This window comes from Mustela lutreola, chromosome 6 (genome assembly GCF_030435805.1).
Source record: "Mustela lutreola isolate mMusLut2 chromosome 6, mMusLut2.pri, whole genome shotgun sequence".
NCBI lineage: Eukaryota > Metazoa > Chordata > Mammalia > Carnivora > Mustelidae > Mustela > Mustela lutreola.
This window is the reverse complement of record NC_081295.1, coordinates 142,419,182-142,431,387: the sequence shown is the minus strand read 5'-3', so window position 1 is coordinate 142,431,387 and position 12,206 is coordinate 142,419,182. Positions and strand designations below refer to the sequence as shown.

The window sequence follows — 12,206 nt, the reverse complement described above, 5'->3', positions numbered from 1 at the left end:
ATTCTTAGCGTCTTCCACGGGATAAAGCAAAGAAAACGACAGCAAAGTGCATGATCATGGAAAAGTCAACCCCAATTTTCTCTTTTTCCAAATAATACCTTTAAGTATTGGGTTATCGTATATTTTATTTCAAAACAGAGTCATTCCAGAATCTAGTTTGGCAAAGCCTTTTGGCTTAGAATATTAATATATTTGCAGCCTGGAAGTGTTCAGGGTTAACCTAATTAGTCCAACAGAAGCTGTTTACATTATTGTTTCCAACCGGCCATTAACACAGGGGTTCAGATCCACACAGGCTTGGGGACAGACATTAAAATGCCCCTATATTGGGCGCCTGGGTGGCTCAGTGGGTTAAGCCGCTGCCTTCAGCTCAGGTCATGATCTCAGGGTCCTGGGATCGAGTCCCGATTCGGGCTCTCTGCTCAGCAGGGAGCCTGCTTCCTCCTCTCTCTCTCTCTCTGCCTACTTGTAATCTCTCTGTGTCAAATAAATAAATAAAATCTTAAAAAAAAAAATGCCCCTATATTAAGACATACACACCAGCCAATCTAGGAGCTATCCTAATGCTTCTGTATTCAATCTATTACTCCCAATGGCATTGTTTGTGTGTTGAAAATACAGCTGTTTTCCCACTGTCCTTGAGCTAGCTAACTTTCCCCATCCCCAGGTTCTGGTCTTAAACAAACCAAAACAACAAACAAACAAACAAACAAACCCACCCACAGGAGAACTTTTTTAAGAAACTGCGTGTGGAAGCAGAGAAAGGCTGTACTTGCTACCTGTCCTTCCTAACAGGCCACAAGACCCGCTAACTCAGAACGGACCCCATGTGTTTTTCTGCTGCCGAGGCTCAACTGCTCAGCCTTCCCTTCCCTCTCCGCCTCTGACAGCAGGCAAGGACCGGGCTGGCACCTGTAGGCCTGGCAACTGAGCCTGGTGCTCACTTTGGAAGCAATTATTCCCCAACTAGCCAATTAATCAGGCGAGACGGGTTTCCCCTCCCCTGCGGCCGCCTTCAACACTTGCCCTTCATTCCCTCGTTTTAATTTTTTGTCCATTGGTAAAGCATTCTTCCAGCTCTGGGGCTATCTTAGAACACACCTCCCACATGAAGAGCGTATCCTCTCTTGGAAATGACAGAAGACTCAGAATCTCCACGAAATTAAGAAATCATCCTGGGGACGAAAGAAGAGGCCCCGACACCTCAGCACCATTAGGCTTTCCGCATGAAGGGACAAGATGGCGGAGGACCCAGAGAGGACAGCGCTGAAGGGGGCTGCGGCACGACAGAAATCGTGGCGCACCAGACTGTCGTAAAAGACTGTGCAGAAAAGACTGGGCCTCCATATTGCCGTAAAGGAGGTCGACCAAGGACATGGTTAGATGGGGGAGCGCTCCCAGGCAACCTGTGCCAGCTGAGGGAGGAACAAGAGCAAGATAAGTCACAGTGAGGAAGGATACGTCAGTATATTGCATCCACTGATAATAATAATAATAAAAATAAATTCATTATTTATGTACTCATTAACCATGTTTTAGAAGCAACCCTGAGGCTTTAATGAGGCTTTCGTCGTGTAAATACTCACAGAACATCAGCTGCTGCACCTTTTGAGTTTTTTCCTTAAAAGAATATAGGTAAGAGAAGGATTTAAAGTTCCGGGTCACTAAGGAATTCATGGGCTGAGAATTATCAGGAAGTCTAGACTTACTTTTCCACTTGCTCAACCTTGTAATGTAGAAATATGTATGTTACCATATTTATACTATTTTTTTTACCTGTTTGTATGGGTTGAATGAATGAATGAATAAATGAGGGGAGTCTACATCCCCCATGTTCCAGTTAAGCATGGTAATTGCCCTCTTAACTGGAATTGAGAACAGAGCAACTGGTATCTTTTATTTTGACAAACAAAAACTCTCATCAGACTGATTTTATTTTTTTTCTCATTTTTAAAATAATTAATTAACATGTATTATATTAATGGTTTCAGAGGTCCAGGCCTGTGATTCATCAGTCTTCTAGAAAACCCAGTGCTCATTACATCACATGCCCTCCTTAATGCCCATCACCCAGATACCCCATCCCCCTGCCCCCTTCCCCTACAACAACCCTCAGTTCTTTCCTATGATTAAGAGTCTGGCCAGAATGATTGATCAGTTAGATTAAATGACATTAAAAAACCCACAACTTTCAATCAAGTTTCTGTGAGAAACCATGCAAAATGTGTTTTCATTTGTGCGTCAAGATGGTTGCCCAGGGGTGCCTGGGTGGCTCAGTTGGCCCAGCGTCAAACTTTGGTTCAGGTCATGATCCCAGGGTACTGGGATCCAGCCCAGAGCCTGGTTCCCTTCTCAGCAGGGAGTCTGCTTCTCCCTCCCTCTCTAACCCTCCCTTCTGCTCATGCTCTCACTCACTCTCTTTCTCTCTCTGTCAAATGAATAAAAGATCTTTAAAAAAAAAGGTGGGGTGTCTATTAACCCTCACAATATTACTAACAGGGCATGGTGCAAAATCAGGACACTGGATCCTAGTCCCTTTTCTAACTTCAACCAAGTATATGGTCTTTGGCTCCCTACTTGCTTCATCTTTAAAAAAGATGTTCTCTGTAGTCTCTTTTAGCTAAAATGAGTGGTAATTCAGTATGTGTATGGTGAATCCGCTAAGCAGCAGTGACGAAATCCAGGAAGTGTGAGGAATGGCCCCTGTCCTTTAGGAAATTCCATCTTCACTAGGATTCGAAATACATACAGCTGAAAATACCCGACCAGCAAAAAACAGAAGACTGTGGATCGGTTCAAAACAAGAGGATATCCAATAAATGCGATGGGAGCTCAGAGGGGAAAAGTTCCCTAGGAACTGGAAGGATGAGAAAGGGCTTCCAGTGGTTGGATTCTGCCCCTCAGAACATGGAGATTGCAAGAGCAAACAAGAACAGAAGAACAAGAAAGCCCAATGTGGAGAAATTTCCCTGGCAGAGTTGTGATTCTGGAGTTTCTCCAGCATAGCAGCAGATTAAAAACCCTCCTATCAGCGAACCATGACCTCAGAGTACCAGTCAAGGTTAGAAGGTGAGCTGCAGGAGAGCCAGGGACATTTTCCCTCTGTTCTTACCATCATCCAGCAACTCAAACAGCCTTCCCTTGTGTTCTGGAAGGTGGGCCATCTGACACACGCTGCATTTAATGCTAGTTGAATGGTTCCAGGATCATCTGGTATTTGAAAAGTACTGTTTTCAGCAATGAAAAAAGGAATGTTAAAATCTATAGTTGCCCTTTGTTCTAATTTGTGTATTAGAATAGCAGAGGCTAGGAGAACCCTCCATGATTTATGACTTTCCTGGTCCAGTATTCCTTTTTTTTTTTTTTTTGCTCTTCTGTTTCAGCACACACCTGCAGAGACCTAACCATGAACATACCATATCAGGCTTGAACTCTCTTGCATTTCCTCACACACCTTTTCTTTGTTTAATTGCATGTACTTATGCAAACTTCATTATGGTTTCATAATTGTTCTGGGACTGGTTTTTCCATTCTCAATTAACCGCTGTCCTTTGGTTGGGAAAGAAATTGAGGGGACACAGGCTTGAGCAGGCATACAACATTTCAAATGTTAAATAGTAGCAGAAAGGGCCCCACAAGAACAGGGTCTGATCAAGTTTATCAAAGTGACATTGAGAGCCTAAGTCCCATGGCAGAAAAATTTGAGTGAATGAGGTGAGATATTATCATTTCTTGGGCTCACTGATGGCTGTTCTTTGGAAGGTCATTTTTGTGTGGTTTTCTTTGTTATTGAAGCAGGCCAAATGACTCAGGGATTTATTCTTAATTATAACACGTAGGAAATTATGTTTTCCCCTTGAGCTAAGGGTAATTCACAGGGAAGTAGAGAATGGTGACAGTCCAATTCACTTCAGACAGCCAACTACATAATTCTGTTCTGGTGGCCAGATAATTTGTAAATGGAGGTTTTTGGTTTTCTCTTTCATGATGATGATCACGATGTTAAAGAAAGAAGACATTTCCAAAACACATCTTCAACTGAAACAACTCTGATAACTGAAGAGTCCTCTGATGGGGCTCTCTGGGGAAAAATCCACCTTCTCCCGAGACCCAATCATTTTGCTTTCTATACCATTCTTCTAATTAGCAATAGAAGAAGTTGTTGTCTAGATCATGGAAGCCAAAGCATTATTTCAAACTCTTCTCTCAGCGGAGGGAAGAAGTTTAATATGTAGAATTTTAAGACCTAGAGAGCAAGTCCAGAGGACGGTCATGCTATACCATATCGTGGTGGTATACACTGAACGGCTCTGCATCTGATTTTGATGGAGCAAAGGTATCATGGAAATGCTTCCTGGATGTTAAGGGAGGCTATGGAAATACTTGCAAAAGATAGCATATACATATTCAAATAGGCAAATGCCCAAGCATGCGCAGATAGGTTGCAACGTTCTGGTAGCATAAATACACCAATTGGAAATAGCAAGAGCCTGAAATTTGTAGGCTTAGAAAATGAAATTTCCCAAATAAATCACAGCAAATTAACTTTCCAAGAGGAAACTTATTACTGAATTTACGTGTGGAAGTGAATTTCTAACCCTGGCAGAACCACAACCTTTGTTTCTAAAAGTATTCAGCCAGACTAGGTGTGTCTGGGGCTTGGGGAGAAGGATGGTTCTGATCAAGAGTATGCAAACCTCTGTGAAGCATCCAGTCCCTGGAAGGGCTGTGAAAATACAGGTTGTAGGGCCCACATCCCAAGTGGTCAATAAGTTTCAGGTGAAACTTAATAATCTGCATTTCTTTTTTTTTTCTTTTTTAAAGATTGATTTATTAATTTGAGAGAGGTGGGGAAGGGTAGAGGGAAGAGAGAAAACTCAAGCAGACCCTGCACTGAGTGTGGAGCCTGATACAGGGCTTGATCTCATGACCCTGAGATCACAACCTGACCTGAAACCAAGAGTTGGATGCTGAACTGACTGAGTCACCCGGGAGCCCCAACAATCTGTGTTTCTTTTTCTTTCTTTTTTTTTTTTTTTTAAATATTTTATTTATTTATTTATTTGACAGAGAGAGAGAGAGATCACAGGTAGGCAGAGAGACAGGCAGACAGAGAGGAGGAAGCAGGTTCCCTGCTGACCAGATAGCCTGATGCAGGGCTCAATCCCAGGACCCTGAGATTGTGACCTGAGCCGAAGACAGAGGCTTAACCCTCTGAGCCACCCAGATGCCCACAGTCTGGGTTTCTAAAAAGCTCTTGGGACCAACTGTCTGAGAACCAATAGAACAGATACCAAAATTCTTTGATTTTGTTTTTCCCCAATGACTCTACCTGACCTATTTTTCTGTGACTAACCATTTTACCATAAAAGAAAAAAAATAATTGTACAATTTGAGAATACTTAATAAACATGAACTCAAATGGTGGATAATCCGATCCCTGTAAAATTTACTATGGAAATCTATCAGCACCCTCAGGAAGAATGGAAGAAAATGGACATACAGAAAAGTGTTAATACAGGTATTTAACTGAGAAAAGTCCAGGGGCACTTGGGCGGCTCAGTCAGTTAAGTGGCTGACTCTTGATTTCAGCTCAGCTCACTGTCTCAGAGTCACGAGATAGGGCCCTGCCTCAGGTTCCTTCTGTCCCTGCTCATCAGGGAGTCTGCTTGAGATTCTCTCTCCTTCTTTGTCCCCACCCTACCTCCCTTTCTAAAAAAGAGAGGAGGGGCGGGGGGGGGGGAGAAGGCCTAGTTGCCAGGGTTTTGCCACAAATGCCTTCTCTAACTTACTGTATACAGCAAGTACACCTCTGCATAATCCCAGTCTCCTGCAAAATATGGAACAGGATTATTTAATGACAAACACTGATGTTTTGGGTATCTGATATGCCATAAATTGACTTAGAGGCAGGGTATAGGAGAGAGATTAAAAAAAAGATAGCCGAAAGTAGCAGGCTGAGACAATACCAGGTAGCAGGAGATCAGCTAGATAGCTTATCTAACCATTGCGAACACCTACAAATCCAATGGGAAATTGAAGAGAAGAGGAGCAACAATTCTATAAACAGAAAATCGATCACTTTCTGAAAGGTAGGACCTGCAGAGAAGTGAATCCAAAGTGACGGGAAGATAGACCGCGGGGGGAGGGGCCGGCTCCCAGCAAGTGGCCAAGCAATGGAGCACAAAATCAGGACTTTTAAAAGTCTGCTCCACGGAGGGACATCGCTCCAGAGGCTAAACCGGGGGGGGGGGGGGTGTGTGTGCCCATGCAGGGTCAGTGTAACCCCAGGTTCCACAGGGTCACAGAAGGACTGGGGGTGTCTGAGTGTCACAGAGCTCACAGGTATTAGAGCGTGGAAGCCGGCTACAGCAACAAAGCCAAGGAGTGAGCTCTCTGCTTGGGGTTACCTTGAACCGGTCGCAGTCTGCCTGAGCTCGGAGCATAGCCAGAGGCCACGGAGATGGAAGCGACCAGGCACTTTTCTCCAAGTGCAAGTGATTGAGCACTTTCCTCCAAACGCTACCAGAGGCCAGAGATATGGGGGCGGTTAGGTGCTTTTCTCTGAGGGCGCACTGAGGAGTGGGACCCCGAGCTCTTGGCTCCTCTGGGCTGGAGACTGGGCAGCCGCCATCTTCATTCCTGCCCTCCAGAGCTCTAGGGAAAGTGCTCAGTGAACAAAAGCTCCCAAAAGCAAACCCGAGTAGATGACTTAGCCCGGTCCCTGGTAAGGGCGGTGCAATTCCACCTGGGGCAAAGACACTTGAGAATCACTACAACAGGCGCCTCCCCCAGAAGATCAACAAGAAACCCAGCCAAGACCAACTTCACTCACCAAGGAGAACAGCGGAATTCCAGAGGAGGAGAAAGGAAATCTTATCTGGACAAAACAACAAGGCAGAAAAACTCATCACAAAAAAAAAGAACAAGAGGCAGTACCGAAGGCTGGGGACCTAATCAATACAGACATTGGTAATATAACAGATCTAGAGTTCAGAATGACGATTCTCAAGGTTCTAGCCGGGCTCGAAAAAGGCATAGAAGATATTAGACAAACCCTCTCTGGAGAGATAAAAGCCCTTTCTGGAGAAATAAAAGAACTAAAATCTAACCAAGTTGAAATAAAAAAAGCTATTAATGAGGTGCAATAAAAAATGGAAGCTCTTACTGCTAGGATAAATGAGACAGAAGAAAGAATTAGTGACATAGAAGACCAAATGACAGAGAATAAAGAAGCTGAGCAAAAGAGAGACAAACACTGGACCACCAGGAGAGAATTTGAGAGATAAGTGACACCATAAGATGACACAAAATTAGAATAATTGGGATTCCAGAAGAAGAAGAAAGAGAGAGGGGAGCAGAAGGTATCTTGGAGAGAATTATTGTAGAGAATTTCCCTAATATGGCAAAGGGAACAAATATCAAAATCCAGAAGATGCTAAAAACGCCCCTCAAAATCAATAAAAATGGGTCCACACCTGGTCACCTGATAGTAAAATTTACAAGTCTTAGCAACAAAGAGAAAATCCTGAAAGCAGCCCGGGAAAAGAAGTCTGCAACGTACAAGGGTAAAAATATTAGATTGGCAACAGACCTATCCACAGAGACCTGGCAGGCCAGAAAGAACTGGCATGATATATTCAGAGCACTAACTGAGAAAAACATGCAGCCAAGAATACTATATCCAGCTAGGCTATCACTGAAAATAGAAGGAGAGATAAAAAGCTTCCAGGACAAAAAAAAAAAAAAACTGAAAGAATTTGCAAACACCAAACCAGCTCTACAGGAAATATTGAAAAGGGTCCTCTAAGCAAAGAGAGACCCTAAAAGTAGCAGATCAGAAAGAAACAGAGACAATATACAGTAACAGCCACCTTACAAACAATACAATGGCACTTACTCTGAAACAGTTACCCTGAATGTTAATGGGCTAAATGCCCCTGTCAAAAGACACAGGGTATCCAAATGGATAAAAAAACAAAATCCATCAATATGCTGCCTACAAGAAACCCATTTTAGACCTGAAGACACCTCCAGATTTAAAGTGAGGGGGTGGAAAACAATGTACCATGCTAATGGACATCAGAAGAAAGCTGGGGTGGCAATCCTTATATCAGGTCAATTAGATTTTAAGCCAAAGACTATAATAGGAGATGAGGAAGGACACTATATCATACTCAAAGGGTCTGTCCAACAAGAAGACCTAACAATTTTAAATATCTATGCCCCTAACATGGGAGCAGCCAACTATATAAACCAATTAATAACAAAATCAAAGAAATAAATCAATAATAATACAATAATAGCAGGGGACTTTAACACTCCCCTCACTGAAATGGACAGATCATATAAGCAAAAGATCAACAAGGAAATAAAGGCCTTAAATGACACACTGGACCAGATGGACATCACAGATATATTCAGAACATTCCATCCTAAAGCAACAGAATATACATTCTTCTCTAGTGCACATGGAATATTCTCCAGAATAGACCACATCCTGGGTCATAAATCAGGTCTCAACTGGTATCAAAAGATTGGAATCATTCCCTGCATTTTCAGACCACAATGCTCTGAAGCCAGAACTCAATCACAGGAGGAAATTTGGAAAGAACCCAAATACATGGGGACTAAACAGCATCCTTCTAAAAAATGAATGGGTCAACCAGGAAATTAAAGAAGAATTGAAAAAATTCATGGAAACAAATGATAATGAAAATACAATGGTTCAAAATCTGTGGGACCCAACAAAGGCTGTTCTGAGAAGAAAATATGTAGCGGTACCAGCCTTTCTCAAGAAACAAGAAAGATCTCAAATACACAACCTAACCCTACACCTAAAGGAGCTGGAGAAGGAACAACAAAGAAAGCCTAAACCCAGTAGGAGAAGAGAAATCCTAAAGATCAGAGCAGAAATCAATGAAATAGAAACAAACAAACAAACAAACAAAAAAAGAACAAATCAACGAAACTAGGAGCTGGTTCTTTGAAAGAATTAATAAGATTGACAAACCCCTGGCCAGACTTATCAAAAAGAAAAGAGAAAGGACCCAAATAAATAAAATCATGAATGAAAGAGGAGAGATCACAACCAACACCAAAGAAATACAAACAATTACAAGAACATATTATGAGCAACTCTATGCCAACAAATTCTGGAAGAAATGGATACATTTCTAGAGACACATAAACTACCACAACTGAACCAGGAAGAAATAGAAAACCTGAACAGACCCATAACCAGTAAGGAGATTGAAACAGTCATCAAAAATCTCCAAACAAACAAAAGTCTAGGGCCAGATGGCTTCCCAGGGGAATTCTACCAAACATTTAAAGAAGAATTAATTCCTATTCTCCTGAAACTGTTCCAAAAAATAGAAATGGAAGGAGAACTTCCAAACTCATTTTATGAAGCCAGCATCACCTTGATCCCAAAACCAGACAAGGATTCCATCAAAAAAGAGAATTAAAGACGAATATCCTTGATGAACACAGATGTGAAAATTCTCACCAATATACTGGCCAACAGGATCCAATAGTACATTAAAAGGATTATTCACCACGACCAAGTGGGATTTATTCCAGGGCTGCAAGGTTGGTTCAACATCTGTAAATCAATCAATGTGATGCAATACATGAATGAAAGAAAGAACAAGAACCATATGATACTCTCAATAGATGCTGAAAAAGCATTTGACAAAGTGCAGCATCCCTTCCTGATTAAAACTCTTCAAAGTGCAGGGATAGAGGGCACATACCTCAATATCATCAAAGCCATCTATGAAAAGCCCACAGCAAATATCATTCTCAATGGAGTTCTGCCAAGGTCAGGAACACAGCAGGGATGTCCATTATCACCATTGTTATTCAACATAGTCCTAGAAGTCCTAGTCTCAGAAATCAAATAACAAAAAGAAATTAAAGGCATCCAAATCAGCAAAGAAGAAGTCAAACTATCACTCTTCGCAGATGATATGATAGTATCTGTGGAAAACCCAAAAGGCTCCACTCCAAAACTGCTAGAACTTGTTCAGGAATTCAGTAAAGTGTCAGGATACAAAGTCAATGCACAGAAATCAGTTGCCTTTCTTTACACTAACAACAAGACAGAAGAAAGAGAAATTAAGGAGTCAGTCCCATTTATAATTGCACCCAAAACCACAAGATACATAGGAATAAACCTAACCAAAGAGGCAAAGAATCTATACTCAGAAAACTATAAAGTAATCATGAAAGATATTGAGGAAGACACAAAGAAATGGAAAAATGTTCCATGCTCATGGATTGGAAGAACAAATATTGTGAAAATGTCTATGCTACCTAAAGCAATCTACACATTTAAGGCAATCCCTATCAAAATCCCATCCATTTTTTTTCAAGAAATAGAACAAACAATCCTAAAATTTATATGGAACCAGAAAAGACCTCGAATAGCCAAAGAAATATTGAAAAAGAAAGCCAAAGTTGGTGGCATCACAATTCCAGACTTCAGGCTCTATTGCAAAGCTGACATCATCAAGACAGTATGGTACTGGCACAAAAACAGACACATAGATCAATGGAACAAAATAGAGAGCCCAGAAATAGACCCTCAACTCTATGGTCAACTAATCTTTGACAAAGCAGGAAGGAATGTCCAATGGAAAAAAGACAGTCTCTTCAACAAATGGTGCTGGGAAAATTGGACAGTCACATGCAGAAAAATGAAATTGGACTATTTCCTTATACCACACACAAAAATAGACTCAAAATGGATGAAGGACCTCAGTGTGAGAAAGGAATCCATCAAAATCCTTGAGGAGAACACAGGCAGCAACCTCTTTGACCTCAACCATAGCAAATTCTTCCTAGGAACATCACCAAAGACAACAGAAGCAAGAGCAAAAGTGAACTATTGGGATTTCATCAAGATCAAAAGCTTTTGCAAAGCAAAGGAAACAGTTAACAAAACCAAAAGACAACTGACAGAATGGGAGAAGATATTTGCAAACGACATATCAGATAAAGGGCTAGTTTCCAAAATCTATAAAGAGCTTAGAAAACTCAATACCCAAAGAACAAATAATCCAATCAAGAAATGGGCAGAGGACATGAACAGACATTTCTGCAAAGAGGACATCCAGATGGCCAACAGACACATGAAAAATTGCTCCACATCACTCGGCATCAGGGAAATACAAATCAAAACCACAATGAGATACCACCTCACACCAGTCAGAATGGCTAAAATTAACAAGTCAAGAAATGACAGATGCTGGTGAGGATGTGGAGAGAGGGGAACTTTCCTACACTGTTGGTGGGAATGCAAGATGGTGCAACTCCTACACTGTTGATGGAAAACAGTGTGGAGGTTCCTCAAAAAACTGAAAATAGAGCTACCCTATGGCCCAGCGATTGCACTACTGGGTATATATCCTAAAGATACAAACGTGGTACTCCGAAGGGGCACGTGCACCCAAATGTTTATAGCAGCAATGTCCACAATAGCCAAACTATGGAAAGAACCTAGATGTCCATCAATAGATGAATGGATAAAGAAGATGTGGTATATATACACAATGAAATACTATGAAGCCATCAAAAGAAATGAAATCTTGCCATTTGTGATGACGTGGATGGAACTAGAGGGTATTATGCTTAGCGAAATAAGTCAATCGGAGAAAGACAGCTATCATATGATCTCCCTGATATGAGGAAGTGGAGATGCAATGTTGGGGGGTTGGGGGTGGAGAAGAAAAAATGAACAAAGATGGGATTGGGAGGGAGACAAATCATAAAAGACTCAATCTCAAAAAACAGACTGAGGGTTGCTGGAGGGAGAGGGGACGGGAGAGGGTGGTGGGGTTACGGACATTGGGGAGGGTATGTGCTATGATGAGTGCTGTGAAATGTGTAAACCTGGCGATTCATAGACCTATACCCCTGGGGATAAAAATACATTATAAGTTTATTTTTAAAAATAAATAAATAAATAAATGTTTTTAAAAAAGACAGTCGATTAAGACTCCTGCTTATAGTACAAGGTTCAAGTCGCATTCTCAGGTCACAAAATCCTACCCCACGTCTGGTTCTATGCTTAGCATGGAGTCTGCTTGTCCCTCTCCCCCTAGCTCTTCTCCCTGCTCTCAGGCTCTCTCTCTCTCTCTAAAATAAGTAAATAAAATCTTTTTTAAAATAAATAAAAATAAAAAAACAACCTCAAAAAA

At 41.5% G+C, this 12,206-nt stretch overlaps 1 protein-coding gene across 1 annotated transcript in view; it reads right to left on the bottom strand.

Moving 5' to 3' along the window:
• The window catches only part of GCNT2 (glucosaminyl (N-acetyl) transferase 2 (I blood group)), a 95,726-nt gene that overhangs the window by 63,268 nt on the left and 20,252 nt on the right, over positions 1-12,206 (bottom strand). The gene's annotated exons all lie outside the window — the stretch shown is intronic.